Below are 19,586 nucleotides of genomic sequence, written 5' to 3' on the forward strand. Positions count from 1 at the left end.
CTCCTCAAACAGCCAAACAGCTTCACCAGCTCCTGTGGCCCCAGAAAAACCACAGTGACACCAGGGACCTCTGCTACAGCAACCAGTTTTTCTGGAAACCACTCCAACCTGGAAGGAAGAGAATAAATCCCCCTTTTGTCTTCCTCTGTTTTATGTTTTCTGTGTGACATGAGCTCTGCCATTTATACTTGTATGACTTTCCAGGGCTGCTGTAACAAAATAGCACAAAGTGGGTGACTTAAAACAAAAGAAATTCAATCTCTCCCAGTTCTGAGGCCTAGAAATCTGATATCAAAGTATCAGCAGGCCCTTCCTTGACTCCCCCAGCTTGCGGTGGTGGCCGCTAATCATTGGTGTTCATTGGCTGCAGCTGAATCAGTCCAATCTCTGCCTCTGTCATCAAATGCTGTTTCCTCTCCAACCAGTCATATTGGATTAGAGTCCACACTAATGACCTCATCTTAACTTGATCACATCTGCAAAGACCCTCTTTCCAAATAAGGTCACATTCATAGCTTCCAGGGATTAGAACATCAACATATCTTTTGGGAGACACAATTCAACCCATAGCAATAGCCTTGCTCCAAGTCAGGAGAGGTGGGTTTGAGTGTGGGAGACCATAAGTTTATGAGGTGGTTGCAAAACCTAGAAGACTCTGCCTCAGCCAGAGTCTCGTGTGTGTGTGTAGTTGTGCATCTTGCAATTCCCAAGTCAGTAGCCATGTAAGCCTTTCATTTTTTTATCTTAATATATTTTATTTAACCCAACATCTCCAAAGAATTATCATCTCAACATGTAGTTAATATATAATTATCATTGAGGTATTATACATTCATATTTTTATATAAAAGCTTTGGAACCCATTGTGTATTTTACACTTACAGCACATCTCAATTTGGACTAGCCCCATTTTAAATGCTCAATGGTGACATGCAGCTAGAGTCTACCAGATAGGAAAATATGGTTTAAAAAAATAGATTTTATTTCTTATAACGTTTTACAGTTATAGGTTTATCGTTTTAGGTTTACAGAAAAATTAAGTGGAAATTCTAGAGAGTTCCTATATATACCCTAATCCCCCCCAACATAGTTTCCCTATTATTAACATCTCATTAGTAATCTATATAACTTATATAACATTATTACTGTAACATTATTAACTACAAATTATTAACTTGAGTGTGGTACATTTGTTATAATTCCTGAACCAGTCCAGATACACTATAATTAATGAAAGTCCATAGTTGGAATTAGGGTCACTCTTTGTGTTGTACATTCTACAGGTTTTGACAAATGCATAGTAATATGTATCTGCCATTACAGAATCATATAGAACTATGGTTTCACTGCCCTAAAATCCCCTTTGCTCCAGGGCCATAGAGGTGTGTAAGTGTGACCTTTGTCTTAGTCATAGATGTTTGGGGTGATGGGGAATACAGGGGCTCCTTCCAGCTAGTATCCTCTGCTTTAGGGTGAGGAAAGGGAGGAATTTCTCACAACAGCATTAATAATGGAGGAAACCAATGTTGAGGGTGCAGAAGTGGATCATCACAACATATTGATCCCAGAATTAACATGGTTAAAAGAACTGAGGAAAAGGAAAGGAGGTCAATTTTTAGAAAATCAAAATGCAACTTGATTTCTGCATTGATCTTGAGTTACTGATTTGGAATCTTATAAATTCAGCATGACTATTGATTCCCCAGGCAGGGACTCATGGATTTGTGGTGTTTCTGCACTCATGATTGGTGTGCAGCCATGCATGGGTCACACACAGAATGTTCTGTGGCTGCCCTGGGCCCTGGGTGTGTGAGTCTGTCCCTCCCTATCTTGCACTTTGGAGGCATTGATGCTGGATTGTTCTTGTCTGAGCCCTGAGTGGCATGGGCCCTGTCTGTCACCTTCACCTTACACCTGACATCGCCTCCTCTGATGCAGTTCATTTGCATCACTGCAGAGGTTGTTCATGCAAATGGCTTGTTGACTCAGGCTTGGGACCCAATCTAGCCAAGAGCAGATGGTCCCTGGAACCTTGTTATCAATGGACATGGATGAAATCATAGAGTTTAGGGATACCAAATAAAGGAAATGTGCATACCTCACTAAGACTCTAGACACTCGTCCTTGGAGATTACATCCTGTGAGAGATGCATAAACACAGTCTCCTCCTTTCTTCCTTTTCAGGCACCTGAGAATGGCATCAAAGTAGACATGGTTTCATGTCTCCCCATCCCACACAGCCTTACCTGTGGAAATTTGTACAGTTCCAGCAGTGTTCCAATCTGGGAAGAAATTGCACATGTTGTTCCAGTAAGGGCTTCTAGAGACTTGCTCTCTCTCCTACAGGTGTAATTTGGGATGTCGTTGCCCAGCCCTGAGAGCCAAGTGAGTGAACTCTCCAGTGTCCTCTGTTCATAGTGCAGGACATTATAGAGATCAACTCCCAAAGATATGTTGGGTAAAAAATGGTGGTTTCTGTTGATTTCCTCAATGGCAAAAACCAAGGCCACAACATACTTATAGTTCTTGTACTGAAACCTGCTGAGACAGATGGGGCTCCTTAGGGAAAAGACTCAAACCACAATTATCTTCAAATCCAATGTAATCACTTAATTAAGGAAGAATGCCAAGCCAACTCATTCCATCTGTGGCAACAGCTCTCCTGAAGCCTTAGAATTTATAGCTAAAACAAGTAACATCACCTGGGCTCTGGAATATCCTTATTGAATTCCACACACATGGAGAAAAGTGATTAAGTTTATGAGAAAAGTTTAATGAATGGAAAAGCAGATCACATTCAGAGTGCGTTTTGTAAATGGTTCTTTGGTTCAGGATCCAAAATGCTTGTTCATTTGAACACATCATCAAATGCTTCAGAGAACAGCAATAATATCAACATGAGATTGGAGATAGCCCTGGGGAGGAAGAGTAATTACAACTGAAGGCTCTGGGACAAGCAGAGAAGCACGGTGTCTGTGGGTTGAGAATGGTGCAACAGAAGGCTGGCAATCAAACTGCCTAAACTTCTGCCCCATGAAACTCATGTATCTGCCACTGTCAACAACCAGGGAGCTAGGAAGAGCTTCAGAGCTCCCATGAAGAAGGAATCACCGTAAGGCAGGAACATCTGGGAGAAGTTTGAAGGAGTTAAAACTGAAAACACTTAGAAGTCTGAGAGACACAGCCTTGTACAGTTTAAAAATTGAAAATGTGATTACCAAAACTGACTCAAATAGAAAATAAAGAGAGAATATTGTACAAATGTGGCCATGTGGTTTCAAGAGAACATTTGAGAAAAAATTTCCAAATATCCACCAGGCCTGGAAGAATTTACATGGGTCGTTGCCTGCACGCCAACTTGTCCAGGAACAAGGTCTCCTGAGCTGGTGTTAATGGAGAGCAGAGGGCAAAAAGAAAAGCATTCAGCCTCTCGTCCTGCAATGTGGAACAAGCTCTCCCTCCAGCATCCAGGTGCCTGAAGCTGCGGGGACACATGAGTTGAGCTTGACTTCTGCCCCCAGGAGACTCACTCCATACCTTCCCTGACAACACACCTGTCATTATACATAACATGTCAATACATTTGAACATTTAGATGAAATTCACAAATTGCCAGGAAAATGAAAGTTACCAAAACTGTCTCAAGAAGAAATGAGAAATCTGAATAGTCCCATATCTAAAGAAGAAACTGAATCCATAGTTTAAAACATTCCCACATTTCATCGTGGCCAACACCGCTGCTGGCAAATTCCACCAAACATTCAGGAGAGAAATAATACACATTGACTCTAGCTCTTCCACAGAACAGGAAAAATGGGAAAAACTTTTTGATTTATTTTATGAGAATAGCTTAACTTTGCTACAAAAATCTTACAAGGTCATTACAGGAAAGGAAATTTACAAGCCTCTTTTTTTCTGGAACTAAACTCATGTATTCCTAAAAAAAATTAACCTTCCAAATCCAGCTACATATTTGAAGCAGGCCACATCATGACCAAATTTGCTTTAAGCATTGCCATTCTGTGTGCTACTTCCTGAAAAAGGAGAAATAATAATCTGGGTAACTGCGGTTATTATCTATTATATATATCATGTATAATCTACTATAAACAGAACTGGTCATGTTCTGTTTGTTGGCCTGGGTGGTGTTAACACATGTGTACACTTTTTGATAACTTATCAATCTTTACACTTGGGTTTGTGCTCTATTCGGATTGTATGTCATATTTCAACAAATATGTTTACTAAAAAGAGAAAATGAAAGCACAACAACGAATGAAAAACACAACAGTTATCCAATTGAGAAGTGCCCAGAGGACTAACCAGAAAGTTTGGGGAAAAAAAAACGAAACAGAACTAACAAGTTAAAATGCAGAATTATTTAGAGTCGATACAAACCGGAAATTTACCTTATTGAAGGTGAAATTGTAGAGATATACACATGTGCACGTGAGTATTCTATCATGTATACATACATGTATGTGATATACATAGGTACATGCATTATATATATGTATGAGTGTTTGTGGACACACACGCACATATGCTTCTCTCTATATATAGAACTTATGGGGGTATATATATGTGTGTGTGTATCTATACATATACATAACGGCTGCTCTGGAGAGGGAGGGAGGGACAGACGTTTACTGACCACCTACAAGGTTTCTCAAACTTAATTTTTCCAACATTTGAAATGTCATTTTTTTAAACTTAATATAGTTTCAATAATACATTTGTATTTTAATGTGTTATACCAGTATAATCCCAGCATTTTTAATTTGTTCATTAATGGCAGAATTCTCCAGCTTGTATGCATTCTCTTGATGCCGTGATGTAATAGGCTGGGCGCTGACAGCCTCCCTTTTGTATTCCATAAACCTCAAGTTTGTGGTCTCTCTCTGGCCTGCGGAGTTGGACCAAGTTTCTGCACGTGCTCACTAGCTGTCCTCCAAAATTCACTCTAACCACCACTGTTGGGAGCATACACAGAGAAGAAGCCCTAGGGTGGAGGTGTGTGTATGTGAGGCCCGCAGAGCACTGGGGGTGCCTAAGGGCCAGCTGGGGAGATCCATGGGTGAGGCATACCCCACAAGTCGTGGGAGACTTCTTGATGGAGTGCTCAGTGCAGTTACAGGATCCACATCCTTTAAAGCCCTCTGAGAGTACCTATCTGCCAATGCCCCCAAACTCTTCAACCCATCCACACTCATATTTTTGTGCTCCAACAGAGGGCTGGAACTTCTCTTCTTGAAACCTGGACCTTCACAAAGGCCCTCTCCTCTGTGTGTCATGATCTAAGACAGTGTTTTCAGGGGTTTCCATGCAGCAGCTGAAAGGAGCTTGAGCTGGTTCACGGGCCACTGCAGGGTCCAGGCTGGGACCGAGGTCTGTCTGCCTATTACCAGATGCATGGCTGGGTGAGACTCCCTCTGGGTCCCTTGGCATATGGTGCTGGATCCCACTTCTCCCACAAAGGCACTTTTGTCTATGGATGGATGCCAAAGCATTGTTAGTGCAGGAGTAGAAAAACAGGAGGTGTCTTCTTCCACCATGATGCTGATATCACTCTCCTTTGAATTACAGAGATTCCAATTTGACTCAGTTTTTCAGGAGCCTGCTATTTGCCTACAATTCTCTACAACCTCAGATTCTCCCAGACCCACTCTATGAAGGACATAGAAAGAATGTTCTCAGATCTACTTACAAGGGCCAGGCAAATAAAAGCCAACAAATTGGTTCTGGTCATTCTGCTGGGAACAGAGGGCAGTGGACGTCTCATACATTCTGGTTTGGAAGCAAGACTTCTTGTTCTTTGCGGATGAATAAACAACAAGAAAAGAGAGCTTGTGGTAGGTAAATACATGCTTGATTCATCTGAAAAGTTCATTTCCTCCCCTTCAACTTGAAGGTTAGTGTAGGGAGAGAGCACGGGTAGTTTCCACTGTTCACCTTCTCCCTTAATATTCAGAACAGATAATCAGTTTTATTTTGGGTGGCAATTCAACAAACTAAAAGATAAAATTCCTAACCTTCTTGCAGATAAGAGTGACCAGACCAAATTCAGGCCAATGATGTGTGACAAGAAGTATGGAGTGGGGGTTTGTGGAGGCTGCACAGATGGAACTGACATAGATGGGAGGTTCAGCATTAGACATATGTGACACCAATCCACAGGTGTTGTAGGTATTATCTCATATACACCTGACGATGTTCCTAGAAAGCTGTTTTTAGCACCATCCCCATTGTGCAGGTTGGGAGACTGGGGAGATCTTGAGAGGTACAGTGGCTTTTCCAGGACACAGAACTGGTAGGATAAAAGAGGTGTGACTTCAGCTCTGTCTCCTCAAAGCTGGCCACTGGTTCCACTCCCAAGGAGCTGTGGGGAGTGTGGTGATGGATATTTGTGTACAGTGACGGAGATGACATGGGCAAGGAGGGAGAGTAGCCAACAGCCTAGCGGGGGCTTTGGGTGGGTCTGATTGAAGGAAGGGGCCAAGTAATAGAACCTTGAAGAAGTGACCTCACTTCCTTGGTGACAGCCCCCAACAGAACTTAGAACTCTGGTTACCAGGCACCCACACTGTAACCACAGCCTCCTGTCCAGTTCATTTGAGTGGAGACACTCGACACAGCAGGATGTTCTCGTGTTGTCCCGTGACTTTCCGAGGCTGCGGCCCCCGGAAAGCCAAGAATGAGAGCATGTTAAGTTGCTTTAGACATTGGCTCAGCCCTCACCTCGAATGCCTGTGGCCTTTTGGCAGGAGGAACCATCAGGTAACAGCGTAGCCCAGGGCAGGCCACTCTAGGTCAGGCCACAACTGTGATCCCAAATGGACAGCCCCACACCCCTTGACCCTCATTGTGTGTGTGTGTGTGTGTGTGTGTGTGTATGTGGGAGGTGGAGTTAGAGAAGGTAGTATGAGGAGGAACCACCCTGAGCAGGAGCAGGTAGCTAAATGGTGGAGATCTGGTTGTGTGTCATGTTCATACTGAAGATCTTGGCTGCACGAGAGGATGGTGAGTGCTGGGGTCCAAGCTCTTCTACCCACATGTGAATCCCAGGCCGTCGAGGTGTTATCACATTCCTTCCCTGATGGAGACTATGCAGATGCCACTCTGTGCCTGAACTGTGGTGCGGTTTCCCTCTGTGGCAAAGTCCAGGCAGGCCCCTGATGCCTCCTGGCCTGACTTCTGGGCACTGTCACTGCAGAGCTGCACCCAAGTGATGGTTGAGGAGCTGGTAGAAGGTTTCCAGTTCGCCATCTCCCTGGAGCGGACACAGGTGCACCAGTCCATCAATGAAGAGGGCTGGTCTGAGGTGAGTGTGGGTGCAGAGGGGTCTTCATACTCAGGACTCTGAGATGACCAAGGCACTACTAGAATGCAGACTCAAATCTGAGTCTCCCCTAGAATCCCCCAGGGTTTTCTCATTAGAGTGCTCCACAATCCCACTCCCAAAGGAATCTGGACCTCCACTCCTTCCCACCAGCTACACAGGAGGGTAGAAAGTCACCTCAATCCTCCCGCTGGTTCACCATGATGTCATTGAGTGTATGTCCCTCCTCCTCTCCCTCAGTGTGATCATGAGTCCACCGTGAATTTTAATGAGGCCTGCAGGATGCGGGCCCTCCAGACAGGTATGATGGAGAAGCTGACAGAGTCCATCGCACCAGCTTTCCTGAGGAGGAACATCTCTGGCTTCACCACCTTCATGGTCAACTACTCGACCTTAGACACATCACACCAGGTCCTGGACCAGCTGTTTACTAGGTGAGTGGCCACTCCCTCCTCAGCACAGTGGTGACTCTGCCCCCTGCCAGCTGTGTGTCTTGCGAGTGTCACCAAATCTCTCTGAGCCTCAGTTTGCTCCTCTGAAAAGTAGGGTGGGAGAGGATAAATTTCATGGGGATCTTGTAGGAACTCATGGGATCAGCCACGGCGGGTGCTTACCTGGTGCCTGGCTCTGCAGAGAGGGCTGTGGACGTGCGGTGGTTGTTCATGGTGTTTATTTCTCTCTTCCCCGTGAATAGTAGTCTGCCTCACCCATCTCTGAGATGCGGCCTTTCTGAGTTTGGAAAAGCACATGGAAACCACCCTGTCAAGGAGTTGGAGATTCCATCCAGCTGGTCCTGGTCCTTTTCCTTGGGGTAGCCAATCAAGGATCTCTGGGGCAGCAGAGAGGCCCTAGGCCCACTCAGGTGTCTGGGATGGTTCTGGGTGGACTACATTCATTGAACCATGTAGATTAAGCACCTACTGCATGCAGGACATTTGGAGACAGTAAACTCAGTGAATGAAGGAGACACAATGCGTGGCCTCAATTTCCGTCTGAGAGTCAGACATTGACAATCGACATCATTCGCAGGTCTTGTCATCCACTGTCCATCCCAAGGGATGCCCTCATAGCCTCCTTGACATCTGGAGGCATCTCCCCTTATTCCAGCCAGGAGGGCAGAGCGCAGGACCACCTAAAAAAGTGAGTGGTCTTTGGGTCCAGAAGGACGGCCTCCTGTCTCTAAAGAACAAGCTGTGGGGGGAGAGATGGAGGCTGTGGCTGAGGGGAGCCTGTCAGAAGCCGCATCTCACGCATCTTTTGATTCCCATGGGAAGGCAGAGGCCCGGTGGCTTCCACTCCAGGAGGACAGGAGTCAAAGAGCTATGGATGGGTGCCAGGACCCCTGGGAACCAGAGGGGTGGCTGGGCTGAGTTCTCCCCTAGAAAACCATTCCCACCACAGACCCATTTGAATCTGCCTCCCCTTCTCCACATCTACCTCTTCTGACCACCGCCTCCAGGCCCAGAACAGGAGGTGTGTGAGCAACCTCGTCACAAATCTGTCTCAGTGCTCAATCCAGTTGCACAAGTGCATGGAGGGCTGGGGTGGGCTGTGTCCCAGACCTTCAGGAGAAGAGTGTCAGTGGGAAGAGAGTCACAACAGACTCTGTGTCAACCTGCTTGATATGCAGGCCTGCCACTGCCAGGACAGCCTCACAGGGGTCAGGGCTGCCACGTGGCTCTCACCTGGATGGACAGGGGCAGGCATAGGGCCCAGCCCCAAGCCAGGGTGCCTTGGGTGAGAAGTGTGGAGGGAAAGGCCAGGCCTCTGACTCTCTTGCCCAATTGCCTCCCTCAGTGCCATCTCTTCTTTGGTGGGAACCTGCCTGGACCCAGGGCAGGATTTCTGGGAGCTCCTGCACTATCCCTGCTTCAGCATGAAGCTGGCCTCTCTGCATCTCAGCTTGCCTGGCTCGGGGCTTCAGGGCCACGCCTACCTTCTCCAGGTCCAGCTGGAGCATCCACGGCCCATTGAGGCAGAGCTGGAAGGTGAGGCGACTGCAGTCTGGGATGACAATTTGCAGAGTGTTCAGAGGCTTGGTTCACTTCAAGGCAGTGGGGTCTTTCCTGGCTTTGACAGGCACAGGTGAAGTTAGCTACTTGAATGACACTGTTTCTTTCTCCTGCTGCAGTACCATCTCCAGAGCTCCCTCCAGCTCCAGCGCCAGAGCAAGGGCCAGCTCCATGGCTAGATCCAGCTCCAGCTCTAGTTCCACCACCTGTGCTAGAGCTGGAGCCAGTGTCACCTCCATCAGTCCCTCTAGGGCCAGAGCCACCACCAACCTCAGCTCCAGCCCCAGTGCCAGCTCCTGAGCTGGAGCCAGCTGGACCATTGGCTCCAGGGAGAATCCTCCCTCCACCTGGAGAGATAACAGCAGAGCCAGATCCAGCCCCAGAGCCTGCCTGCCCCTGGGACGTGACCAACAAGAACCTGCTGAGGGAGGAGAAGCCTGACTTCTTGGAGTTCCCTCCCCGGCTGGTGGCAGAGCAGTTGACACTGATGGATGTGGTGAGCAGCGGGGCTCTCAGGGCAGGTGGGGCAGGCCTTCCCTGTGCCATCAGCTGCCCCAGACCTGCCATTTCCTGATCCAGAATCCCATGATCTTGGTCCAACCTCTTGCTTCCCCACTTACCCTCATGTGACCTGAGCAGCCTTCTTTACTCCCAAGCCTTTGCTGTCCTCATGTGGACAGTAGGGATGGACTTTGAGAGCAGCTGCCATGCAGAGTGGCTGTGCAGGTGGATGAGGTGGAGCAGAGAGGAAGTTGGGCAGAGTCTGCGCTTTGGTGGGGGAGGGGAGCACACTGAAGTGCTGTCTAGTCCTTGGGTAGTTTACTCATTTGCCCAGGAGGCCTCAACAGCCTCAACACTAATTAGGCACTTAATGTGTACATGACTACAAGGCAGACAAACAAAGCCAGTGGTTGTTCCTGCCTTGGGGGAATGTGCATCTGAAAGAGGAGTCAGACCCCAGGATGGTCAGAATGGGTGGAAGATGCCCCTAGAGATGGTGAAGCAGGAGCCGAGTTCTGGTGCTTAGAGGAAGTGAGACTGGGTGGCGAGCAAATGCCACTTCCCTGCGCCACAGTATCGGTTCCTGGGTCATCCTGTGCTGGGTGCCCTCAGGGGACACAGGCAAGACCCAGGGACTCCCACAAGCCTCAGGCCGCATTCTCAGCTTCCTGAGCTCCAGGTCTCACCACTGACCCGGCCTGGGACTGGGGGCTGCGGAAGCTGAGCTGGGCTGTGGCAGGGCTGGGTGACACTCCCTGTCCTCCCCAGGAGCTCTTCAAGACAGTGAGGCCCCACGACTTCCTGGACTCCATCTGGTCCCAGTGTGACAACAGGGGCAATGAGCACCTGGCACCGACCATCCATGCCACCATGACCCACTTTAACAGAGTGGTTGAATGTATCGTCACCACCTGCATTGGGGACCCGAGCATGACGGCCCAGGACAGGGCCAGGGTGGTGGAGCTCTGGATCCAGGTGGCCAAGGTAAGATGTGAGAGGCCCTGGGAGCCCCTCTCTGGAGTCGGGGGAACTGCCCCTTCTCCTTTATCAGCTCTCATGTTTGAAGTCCATGGTCTGAGCCTTTGCACAATCCTTAGGCCCCTCCTGCCAGGCCTCGATGACCTGACTCCTGGTCCCAGTGGTGGAAAGCTCACCCCTTCCTGGGGTCCTTTCTTGGCTTGAGCTGAAATCCTCCTCCCTGGAAGTATTCCTCATCAGGTTCCAGCTGTGCCTTTCCCGGGTTCCCTGAGCCGCTATCTCATCCAGGACAGGAGACGTCAATGAGGCGACAGAAGCCAGAGGAAGCAGGGCTCAGCTCCCCCTCATAGCTCATTCTCTTCCCTTCCCCAGGAATGCCACGGCCTGAGGAACCTTTCCTCTCTCCATGCGATCTTGTGGGCTCTGGAGGGTCCCTCCATTCAACGTTTAAAAGAGACGTGGAGACAGGTGTCCAGGTGGGTAGGCCTCTCTCCATGCGAGCACCACCTGGGTGGACCAGACACCCCCCACAGGGCTGGCATTGCCCTTCAGTCAGTTGGGACCTCCTGGCAGACAGCAAACCCTGGGGATAGGGTCTGACCTGGTTGGCAGGCTTCAAGTCTTTCTGAAAACTTAGGCCAGTGGTTCTGCCTCAGGAATCAGTTTCCCTAAGTGACAGATCATGGCTTGAACCAAATTGAAGATTTTCAAGTGTTTGCAGCAACAGAACTCTCTATCCACATGAAATTAAGACTGTTTAAAACACATCTGCTGAGAAAATAAGAGAATGGAGGCCCCAGGTGACAATAGGAGAGCCCCCTCCCCAGTCCCAGACACCTCAGGGCTCAGACGACACAGTGAAAATGCTCATCCAGGCTGTCTGGATTTTCTGGGTTTTCAAACAAAAGGGATTTACCCTCAAACCACTCCACAGTGTTTCTTTCCTTTTTTCCCTCCTCAGGAAGAACTGTCAAATAGTTAAAAAGATCTTCCAAACATGCCACCGGGAGAGCAGGAAGCTTCTCAAGGAGGTGAGTGGAGTCTGGAGATCTGGAAGGATGGGAGGTGAGGTGGGGAGGGACCAGGCAGGATGTGCTTTGGTAAGTTTTTCACTTAAGGTTCCTCGAGAAATAATGGTCTGTCTTGTCCAGCTGGACAGGAAGCGGGGGTGTGAGCTGCAGGGACAGGTGGGGACTGTCTGGGGCAGGAGGCCTTGGTCACGGGATACAGTGGTGTCGCCTGGACTGTTGCAAGAGGTGAGGAGGTGGCAGAATGAGCAGGTGTCTGGCTTGCATGCAGACCCATCAGCTGGCCATCACCATCCTTCAGGCTGGTGGGTGGATGGAGTGGGTGGGGGTTCCTTTCTTCCTAAAGCAGCCCAGTCTGTCCTCAGGAAGCCAGGCCCCTGCTGCTCCTTCTGTCTTCACTGCAGCTCGCAGGGGAGGGCACTCAGGCCTTGTCGACACAGGGGCTGCACAGCCTTGGGCCAAATGGTGGATCTGGGACAGAACTGTGTGCTCTCTGGGACTGTGCACTCTAGTCCGATAGTGGTCACTGCTGACAAACCAGTGAGTCTCCCCCGGTGCCTTGTCGACAAGGATACGCCCCAGATGGCAATGAGAATTATCAGGGAACCTACAGATTCTTAATGGACCTTCCTGACAGATTCTTAATGGCCTCCATCGAGGCCCTGGCAGGAGGGGCCTAAGGACTGTACAAAGGCTCAGACCACAGACTTCAAACATGAGAGCTGAGAAAGGAGAAGGGACATTAGAAGTTTCCAAGTGAAAAAGGATGCAAATGTCACCATTACCCAGTGCCGTGGTCAACTCCTACACTGTCACTCAGATGTGGCACACAGGGGTCCCCTTCCTGAGTGAGTGAAGGAGGAGTTCTGTGCAGGGACAATCCTGAGGGGATCCTAGGGAGCTAAGGACTTTGGCATGGCCTCAGGGCCAGCCTGGTGTCAGAGAATCCCAGGGGGCTGGAAAACACAGAAGCCACTTGCATGGGACCCCGAGACACCTTGTGCCTCTCCATCCATGGCTCAGGTTGACTGAGGGCCTCAACACACCCCGAGAGTCCAGAGGACAGGACCTTGGTCCGAGGTGTGTCTGGAGGAAGAGTGAAGGCCGGGGGCCAGGGCCTCTGGTTGGGAGGGGGAGCGGTCTCTTCTGTGGGCCCCTGAGCAAGTCACTGCCCCTCTGTTGGCCTCGGTCTCCTCATCTGGGAAATGGAGGGAGATGATCTGTGGTGCAGGCCTCACAGGGGTGATGAGGTACAAGGGGGAGAGGAACGTGCAGGAGCTTTGTGCTCCTCCTCCTCGATGGGGGAGGGGACAGCACTGGTGACAGTCAGATGATACTGAGTCCTCAGGGGACCCTGGGAGGCATGGGGAGTCCTCCTCACACTTTCCTGATGAGGAGAGAGGCTTAGGGGCCTGGGCAGGCCCGAGGCACAGAGAAGGGAGTGTTGGAGCTGGGAGTGATCTAGAATCAGGGCACCCTGGAATGGGAGCAGCCATAGACACCAGATGTCCAGGGTCCAAGATCAGGGGCCTGGGAGACATGGGGAAGGGAACATGGCCTCCCTGAGCCTGTCCTTGACCCTGCAGGAGGTGATATCTGTGAGGTCCACCCTGCAGATGGACCCCCAGGGAGCCCAGGAGAGACAGCAGCAGCAGGTGAGGTGGCCTGAGGGGGAGGGTTTAGGTGTCAGAGGAGAGGTCACTCACCTCACGGCTGGAGGCCTCCCTAAGAGAGGGGTCCCTCCTCCTCCAGCCCAGCTCCAGGAGCCCAAGAGCCTGAAAGGCCTGCCCTGGAAGTGACCAGGAGGAGGCCTGGAAGGGCTGGGCCCAGGATGGGTTAGGGTGGGGAGGGGCAGGGACCACATACCCTGGGATTTGCCAAAAGCCGCCCCTGGGAGGTGACTGGGGAAGTTGGGTGGCCCTGGAGGGGGCAACTGGGGGGAGGCCGCTGAGGGTCCTAGGCTATTCTCTGTGGGAGTCTGTGGTGGGCAGGAGGCTGGGGTGAAGGGATTTGGGGGAGGGTCCATGGGGGCACCTGAGAGGAGGGACTCATCTCACCACTCCCACCCTGATTTCACAGGGTGTCGTCCCCTTCCTGGGCATGTTCCTCTATCACCTGAAGCTGCTGGACATTGGGATGGAGGATGATCTGGAAGTGAGTGAGCCTGGAGGTGGGGCCAGGGAGCAGGATCCTGAGGTTTGGGAGGCGAGAGCCCTGCACTGGGACCTGAGCTCTCAGTACCTGGCAAACCTCCTCTCATGAGAGCCCCATGGCCACCCCTGGGAGTTGGGCAGTCAGGCCCATCTTAGCAATGTGTCAATAGACGCTCCGCATAAGCCCCCCACCAGTCTACCTGGGCTGGGGAAGCTCATAGCTGCCTGCCTGCAGAGCTGCAGGAGGCTGTGTCTGAGATGGATTCAGCCTCCCCCTCAGGCCCTGCCCCTGGGGGAGTGCCATCAGCCCCTGCAAGTGAGGAAGCACTTCTGTGTTCCAGCTGTCCCTTCCTCCCTGAGGCCTCAGTCTCCCCGTCTGTCATCAGAGAGGGTGTGCTACATAAGGTCTCTGGCCTCAGCTCCCCTGTCCCTCCTGCTCTGGAGCCCAGAGCCTGGCCCAGTGTCAAGTTCTCTTTGTGGAAGGTCCGCCCTCTGCTGGGCCCTGACATTCCTGCAGCCTGAGAAGGGGTGGGATGGGGGTTGGTTCTGGGCTAAGGGGGCTGTTTCTGATGGACATTGGCTGTCTCCCTTCAAGGGAAATCGGGTCAACTTTCAGAAATGGTGTGACGTGAGCAGCTACGGGGAGGGTGGGGATGTGGAAATCAGAGACCTCCCCTGGCAAGACTTTCTCTGGCCTCATCCCTTGGGTCTAACATTTATTGGGAGAGTCAGATCCACAAAGCTGGGGATCCCATCACGTTGGCGGGTGCGGGAGGGGCTGGCATCAAGGACACCTTCCTGGATGAGGAAGTAATTCAAGCCAAGCCAACTGTGAGGACAGGCAAGTCCTGAATGGAGTGGGAAGGAAGGAGGGTTCCCGAGTGAGCACAGACCCCAGACCAGATCCTCACTCCGCACAAGTCCCTGGCAGCGTTCCCCACCCAAGCCCTGTCTGCATCCTGTCCTTCCTCCCAGAAATTCAAACTCATCCGGAGGATCCAGCTGCTCCAGCAGGCTGCAAATGCATATGTCCTGGAGCCCGACGAGCGATTTGGGGCCTGGTTCCAGGCCATGGAGCCCATCAGTGTCCATGAGTTGTGAGGGGGACAGGAGTTGGGTGAGGGCAGGACAGACTGTCTCTGATGGCCAGCTCCAGAGCCTGTGGCCTGGCTCGCTGATCAGCCTCAGAACTCGTAGCGTGGTGACCCATGGGGCACCAGGACTCAGCTGCTGGCAGGCTCTGGGAGGGGCACCTGAGGTGTGGCTCCTGGTAGCTCACAGGTCCACTCTGTCCTGTAGCTACTGGGTCTCCTGCCAGCTGGAGCCCGCACACCAGAAGGCGAGCAAAATGCGGCTCTTCATGAGAAAGAGGAACCGGACATCCTCCAGTTCAGGGCCGAGTGAGTGTTGGGACCAGGAGCGACTGACTCCAGGGGCTCAGTACAGCTTCGGGCTAAGCATGGGCCTGGATCCCAGCTCCACTGCTGAGCAGGCCTGGGACAGGCTGCTCCCCTCTCCTCTCTGGGACTCGGTTACATCCTCTGAAATGGGTGATGCTAAATGATGCCTCCTGCATCAGGGACAAACGGGGTGCTGTTGATGGACTGAGCACTCGGTACAGGGTTTGAATCAGAGTGCAGTGGGGCAGGGAGTTGTGCCATGAATCTCAGGAAGGTTCCCCAAAATAGTCTGTTTCTTCTCTTCAGCCACCATGCCCTTGGTGATGAGCCGTCACACTCTGGAGACCACAAGTGCAGCTCCTCCTGACCAGCAGGGACACTGGAACCCTCGGAGTGCACCGGGCCAGCTCTTCCCACCCTGAGTGAACGAGGACATCCTAAGACTTTCCCTGGTTTCCCCTAAAGCCCCAGAGGGAGGGCACCACCCCCTCCAACTCCCTGATATCTCCATGCCAGCCACTGTTAACCCATTGGGGAGGAGTGATATTATTTCTTTAATAGTAAATGGTAGATTTGACTCTTACGTTATATCCTGTTTCTGTCACAGCCTGGGTGTTGTGGTGTGGTTCTTTCACTTCTTATGCTCATGTAAATGAGACACAGAATCTCACTTTCCTCCTTGAATTAACTTGTGTATGGTCACAGCTTATTGTATGTGGGAGAAGGGAGGAGGGCCAGCCTCCTCCCTGGCTACTGAATGAAACCCTCAAGTCCCCCTTCCTCAGAGGACAGGTGCATTTCAGTGTGGTTCACCTGAGCCAGGAGCAGAGACAGCCCCTCACATCTCCCTGGATGCAGAGGTTGGAGGGAGTTTCCCAGGCAGAGCAATAACCACTGAAATGTGGGTGTCTTTCAAATAGCACTTACCAGGACCACGTCCTTCCCCAGGACAGCGGCTGTCTTTCTACAGCTTTCCAGGAAGAAGGAATGTTTTTTGCTTCTCTTGTTGAGGTTTCTTTGATCAGATATTGGAACTTGCCGTTTTCTAATCAGTGTCTGGATTCGCATCAACACTAAATGAGGAAAAAATGTAAAAAGATAAAAGTTTGCATGTGGAACGGACAAGGACAGAGGAAGACCATGTGCAGATGGACTAAGGGCCAACAGGACATCCCCATCAGGCCGCCTCTAGGGCTCCCTGTTCACCCTTTGCCTAGACTGGAATCCTCCTGGGATCCTGGCCCATGCCATGGAAGTCCTTTTCCTGCTTGTTTCATGTCTAGAGGGAAAGACTCACGATGCAGCTTTTAAACCTACAACAGGACTTTGTTCTATAAATGTCACTGCTCCCTGTGAATTAGGAGTTCCAGCATCCCTGCACTTCACTGTAGGATTCTTTTAGGGTAGAAATTCCCTAGAAGGCCCCCAGCCTCTCTGTCAGGTACATCGTGGCCATTCCTCCCCAGTTGGGCCTGATGGATCAGGGGTGAGCTCTGGTTTGCCAGGACAATAGACCTTAATCTTGTCCACGGAATGACCCACACCAGCCCTTGCTGCCCTGGGTGACATCTGGGCCCATGAGGTTCTCAGGTCCATGGTCTCAGACAATCACTAGTTTACACACTCAGTCGTGTTGTTACTGACTTGTCCCAAAGGGGCAGCTTGGCCTGAGCGCATAGAGCACGTAGCCCCTGGGATGGCTGTGTTCTTTTCCCCAGTCTGTGCTGTGGTTATATGGATTTGTGTTATAGGGATGTGAAACTTTCCTGTTGGGAGTTTTGAAAGATGAGGCAGGAGAGGGGCAGGTATAGAAGTGGGTCCAGCAGGGGAATGCCACCAATCTTAGACACCACAGACACAACAGACACAACCTTACCAATGAAAATACTGAAATGCTCCCCACGTGGGTGGTGAACAGACACTGCTCAGAGCTCATGCCGAGAACCCACCCGACGACCTGGACCTAAAGGGTTAGCACCCGGCATTTTGAACATCATGCCCTGGAAACACCCTGTCAGACAAGGGCCATTGTCTTGAATTCCTTGGTACTTCTTCCCCCTCCTTTCTGAAGGCTGCAAGTGTCACCCAGGGAGGCCTTTTCAGTTCAGCCAGAAGCAGAGTAGAAATCCTGGTTCCCACAGCCCAGGTCCTTCCTTTCAGGGCACTCCCATCCAGGAAAGAAAGAATTCACACCTCGGTGTAGACACACAAACACACACACTCATATTCCACCCAAATCCCAAGATGCATGAACCAACAAGAGATTAAAAGTGACTTCAGAAACAGATCAACCAATTGCAAAAGAAGGGTTTCATTAAGATCCTGACTCAAAGAAAATGTAAAACCAGGAAATAACCTTGATAAAACTGGGAGACTTTGGATACTGACTAGATAGTTGATTATCCGAATGACATTTTTATTTTTGTGTGTGATCATGTTATTTTGTTTGTGTTCCAAAATTCCCTCATCTGTACCAGAAACGGAAATATTTACAGCTGAAATGATGTGCTCTCAGCCATCTCAGCTGGTTAATTCTTGGGGTCTTGGTGTGAGGATAAACAAAGCCAGATGGTATACGAGTTGACAAACTTTGAAGCAAGTAACATACTCACAGAGATTGATTTTTCTCTACTCTGAGATTTAGAGATTTTTGAAAACCTTCAGAACACAATTTTGATAAAAATAGTATACTTGCTGTTCACATTACAATGTTACAAATTAAAACCTCACAAATATAAAGGAATGCTTCTCCTTCCTGACCTAAGGAAGCTCTCTCTCAGTCTGGCTTCTGTGAATGACCTGATGATGCCACCAATTATTCACTTATCACATGTTTGTGGAGTAATTACTATGTGCTCTGTGCTGTGTGCAAGGCGAACCCATTTCCACGACTCTGGATCTCGTGTGGGAAGGAAGGCAATGAGCCTGCTGCCAAGGTTCTCTACGGGGAAAATAATGCCCCCAGGGGGTATGCTCATTCTGGAGATTCCAAAATCAAAGCTACACAAGTTTGCCAGGTAACAGATAAGAGATACTTATTCATGATATAGAAATCACCTATGTCTGAATTACCATGTGACAGTGAAGAGAAAGATTGATGCATTTTATGTTATAATTAGATGCAAATTCATAGTGCTGGCCCCTGGCCGAGTGGTTAGTTTGGCATGTTCTGCTTTGGTGGCCCAGGTTCAGTTACCAGGCACGGACCTACAGTACTCATTAGCAGCCATGCCGTGACGGTGACCCACACACAAAGTAGAGGAAGACTGGCAACAGATGTTAGCTCACGGTGAATCTTTCTGAGCAAAAAAAAAAAACAAAAAAAAAAACAAAATTAGATGCAAAGTCATAATAAACATTTATGGCATCAGGTTTAATATACATGAAAAGACAAATCTCATTCAAGCAGGTATCATCTCTTCATTGAGTGTCAGTTCAAGAAAAAACAAATCTAAGTTCAAAACACTAATTCCTCAGCTACAATTATCCTATCAATTTTAATATAAAAAGGAGAAAACTCATGGTAAATAAAAATTGAGGTTTAACATGAAACGTCAAGATCACGATGGATGTTACAAAGAGATGCTGTGAGAGTCAAGCCTGTCTCATGGGGAATTTCTCAACGGCACCACTCTCCTTTTCTTCAGCACCGATGTTGCCTTCCTCACTGTGTTTGCAGGATGCCTTTCTTGGCTCCTTGCTCTCTCTGGCTCCCCGGCAATCTCGTCTGTCCTCGAGGCCACAGTCAGTCTCTCCCATGCTTTTCTTCACTTTCTGTGTCTGTCTCCTGATATCTCTAGAAGATGCCCGTTGCCTGCAGAGGGGCTGTGAGTGGCCCAGACCCATTCCTGGACTCATCTCTGCCCAATATGGACAGTGGCCCGGGTGGGCTCAGGGCTGGTGTGCAGATCCCTCGGCCCCAGCATGGTCCAGAGATTCACATGGACCAGCCTGTGCGACTGTTTCAAAGGTATTTGCGACTCCAAAGAACTTAAGAGTTCTCCTTCACTGCTGCAGGCCTGGAGTCCCTGCAGTCTACTGTATCCACAGACTTGCTGGGGCTTCTCCAAGGTCCCCTCCCACTGACTGCATCTGACTCACCGCCAGGACGGGAAGTTAGTCCAGTAACTGGCCTCTGGAATATGCAGCTACTTAGGATTCAGGGTGCGTAGAAC

This window comes from Diceros bicornis, unplaced genomic scaffold, assembly GCF_020826845.1.
Source record: "Diceros bicornis minor isolate mBicDic1 unplaced genomic scaffold, mDicBic1.mat.cur d_74_multi, whole genome shotgun sequence".
In the NCBI taxonomy this organism is placed as follows: Eukaryota; Metazoa; Chordata; class Mammalia; order Perissodactyla; family Rhinocerotidae; genus Diceros; species Diceros bicornis.